Here is a 3,993-nt window from a genome sequence, read left to right as displayed (position 1 = left end):
AGAAGAGGAGGCATTAGTTTGAGTAACAAGGACGGTGATATTTAGAAGCTGCCAGACTCCTTCTAAAGGAATCACCGTTTGTTTGTTTGTTGCCTAAAGATGTGATAAAACAAAACAACAACAAAAGAATAAGAAAAGTAGTAATTGCCTTAGAATGTAAAAAAGGGATCCTAAAGGGAGTAAAAAGCAGGTTTGCCTTTGTTTGTGATAAATATTATGAAACTTTTCAATAGTAAAGGCATTTTAAAATGTAGCTTTTTCTGAACACGCCAGGCACTAGGACCTCCAGTGTAATTTCCTTACCTTAGCCGTGAGGAAGGCCTTTTTGTCCGTTACATCCATGCATGTAATCAGTGATTGTGCCTTTTGTAAAACTCAGATTCACCATCTGTATGCTCCCAAGTGGCTAGACGAGTGCTAAAACCCCATCCCTATGGGATTAATCTGCAATTTCACACTAAATGATTTTTAAGTATAATTTGTTACGATACAGTATTCAAAATAAATAAATAAAAAAAAACGGTCAGTGCTTTTGCATTGTAATAAGAGGAGGAAGCTTGGAAAGTTTCCTGTATTTAAAATGGGTTGTGCGGAATCCCCTTGCACATTAGTTTCATTCAGATATGAATGCACATGTCTTGGGAAAAGAACCTTTGGGCAATTGAAATTGCTGCTTTTTATTTCTGAGGGAAAGAATACAAACACAAACTTAGACTCTGTGCACTGGTAGGGGGATGAAGTATAACGTACTTCCCATCTCGTTCAGGGACTGAGAATTTGCATGATGAAGTTGCAGTTTAAAATGTAAATAGCATATTTCACTTTTGTACTGAGGGGAATGGAGGGATGAATTGTAAAGGCACTGGGTAAATAAAGGAGGAGCTAAAGAATCCACTCTTTCACATAAAACAAAGCTGGCTTGAAGTGTGCAAGGAAATTATTCCTTTGTAAGAACCACTAACCGCTTTTAGAAGCACCCCATTTCACTAAATAGAGGGCACTGATCTTAATTCACATCATTATTTTCTCCACACATTTTAGATAGTCGGCTGAAGAAGGATGAAAACTAAAATCAGAAAACATGCCAAGCGAGGAGTGAGAAGATCGAGGGTCAGGACACGCTAATGTCCTTTTACAAAAAAGATGATGAGTAAACATGAAGCTGCTTTTCAGCCACGCTGGGTTCAGCATGGAAGCCACGAGTCCCAGTCCATGTTGGTCTGAGGTGGGGGAAACGTTTTGATTTTGCTGCCTGACTAGGTGGAACACAGAGGTCATCAAAGTCTTCAGACAGTTCTCATAAATCTCTAGTTCTGACGGTTCCTGAACTCTCCTTTACTCTTTTTTCACTTATCTCCTAAAGCACACTTGAGAGCAGGGAAAATAAAACAAAATTGTTTTATAATGACCTCAGCTGGTAGCAAAATGAATTCAGTTCAACATCCAAAGGAAGCTACTACAGTCTAAATGACAGTCTATAGAAATTTGAGCTAATTTTAGTGGAAATCCACACACAAGGAAGCTGATGCCTTTACAAAGCAAATCCCTCTTTTGCCTCTGTGTTTTATTGTATTATTTCTTTGCTACAAACTAGTTACTCCAAAGAAAGTAAGAATTTAATTGCTGAACATTACGTTATTTAAAGGCTATGTGTGATTTTACGTGCTGCCAAAAAAAATTAGATGAATTGGATGAATAGAAATAGCTGATACATATTTCTTTGCTAATATTCACTGTAAAAATAATTTCAGTTGTGTCAGGTGAACTTGCCCTATTCCTTAACTGAGACAAGGCTATAAATTAAAACAATTGTCCATAATTTGTATTGTCTCATTTTAAATCACGTAAAGGAACCCAGCTAATATATGTAAGAAAACAATACACACGGATATTCCTTTTCACGCTGTTTGCATGCTTTCTCTTGGGCAGCATAATGTCTCCAGTGTAATATTAGATGGCTGAGAAAACACCTAAACCAAGGAAAAATTGGCTTCAGTTAATCTCTCTGAATCCAATCACCAGCTTGCAGTTTACCTGCATTCAAACTTCATGCTGGTGTAACATAACACGGAACAGTCAAAGAATTTCTGAAAATACGTATGGAAGTAACAGCAAAAACATTCACAGTAAGTTCTGAGGCCAGCTGCTAACTGAGGAAACTCTGCTTTTAAATCTGTTTGATAACGTCAACAGGGTTTTAGCTCCTAACTGGCAGACTCCACCACCTGCTCTCTTAACAGTCTTAAACTCCAGCCTGCAAATATTCATGTGCATGTTTCCCAAAGATTACTACATCGACCATTATGGAGTTACAGAGTAATTTAGGTCGGAAGGGACCTATGGAGGTCTCTGCTCCAAAAAGCGGGGCCAAAGCAGATCAATTTGCTCAGAGCTCTGTCCAGCCAAATTTTGAGTATCTCCAAGGGCAGAGACTCACCATCCTGCTGTGCCCCGTTGCAATGTTGGACTACCCTCATTGTGAAAACTTTCTTTGTAATAGTTAACTAGAACTTTCCTTGTTGCAACTTGTACGTACTCTTCTAAGGGTTTGGAGAACTAAGCTCTTTATCCCGTCGCATTTCAGTTTAAGCTCCCCTAGTGAGCGAGATGGGTATAAGCCACCCTTGTACTCCTTACCTGTTATAATCTGGCCCTTCCAAGCAGGAGGTATGCAAATCACCTGCATGAGAAAAACGAATCTGCGCACTGAATGTATTGCTACAAGGAATGCAGTCAAGCGAAAAGTTCAACACAATGGCTGGAGCAGATTCCAAGAAAGTCTAAAAGAAATGGCGTGTTTTATCTTTACCCTTCCTGCAATATTAAGCTATAGGAGTGCATTAAAAAAAAAAAAAAAGTGTCTTTTAAGTTATGAGGTAAGTATGAAACTACTATAAATTGACCTTGAAATAAGTTACAAAATGGCACAACACATCACTGTAATTAAGGGAACACTTGCAACTGTGCAGATTCTATGCCTTAGGCTCTGGCAGTACTACGACTTTTTCTTTTATTCTGCTTTTCGGTTCTCCAGATGTGCCTGGTATAGGCCTTGATGCTGAGAAGTATTGATTACTCTCCATTTCTATTGACAGTAATTAACAGAGATTTGATGCTCATCAAAGTGAACAGATTCTCATTAAGAGATGAAGAAAAGATCTCCCATCTTCCTATTTCATTCCCTTTATACCGTGCGGTAAACTGTCAAGCACGAGGAAATCAGTTACTGGTGAGATCTTCTGGGTTTTCATTCTGCAAGTATAATTAAAGTATTCCCACATTTATGCTTTACGCAGAGCCCAAACGACCTAGTTTCACCACTGATTTCAAACTGCTTCCTCATAAAGGCCACCTTTCATGACAAGTAAGGGCACCTAACGTGATGTTGGGCTTAGAGGAAGAAAACTCCTGTCTCAAGAAAAGACCCAGCGAGCCCAGGCCGGGGCTGTCCCTCCGCTGACACGGGGTCTGACCTCTGTTCCGCCGGTTTTACTTCCATCTCTCCGGTATGTGGAGGTAACACCGTCCCAACCTCCCGCCTTCACTGTCGGATTCACTGCCTGACGGGTGCACCGCACTTAAAAATCCTCTGGTGAAAGAGGAAGTAAAAGTTTGTCAGAACGCACTCTTCTATTTTTCACGTATTAACTAAGGTAAATAAAGGTACCCACACCTACCGGGCACCCTGCGGCCTGGTCTCCAGCCCCACCACCCTCAGCCCCCCCCCGCGGACAGCCGGCATCTCCACAGACGCCTTCCCGCCCTGCCCGGGAGAGCAGCGCTTCCCCTCACCCTCAGCCCACCCCACAGCGAGGAATGCCCCTCTCACAGCAGGGAGTGCCCCTCTCCCCCCCGCGCCCCACGGGCCGATCCGTCCGCTCTCCACGGGGCCATGTCCCCGCTCCCCGCCCGGGAAGCCATCTTCTCCCCTCCCTCTCTCCCTTCCCCGGCCGCTCTCCTCACACCCCAGCGCTGCGGCCCCTCACCGCTGAG

This window comes from Charadrius vociferus, unplaced genomic scaffold (assembly GCF_000708025.1).
Source record: "Charadrius vociferus isolate BGI_N301 unplaced genomic scaffold, ASM70802v2 scaffold332, whole genome shotgun sequence".
In the NCBI taxonomy this organism is placed as follows: domain Eukaryota; kingdom Metazoa; phylum Chordata; class Aves; order Charadriiformes; family Charadriidae; genus Charadrius; species Charadrius vociferus.
The sequence above is the reverse complement of the archived record's forward strand: the minus strand, read 5'-3'. Positions refer to the sequence as shown.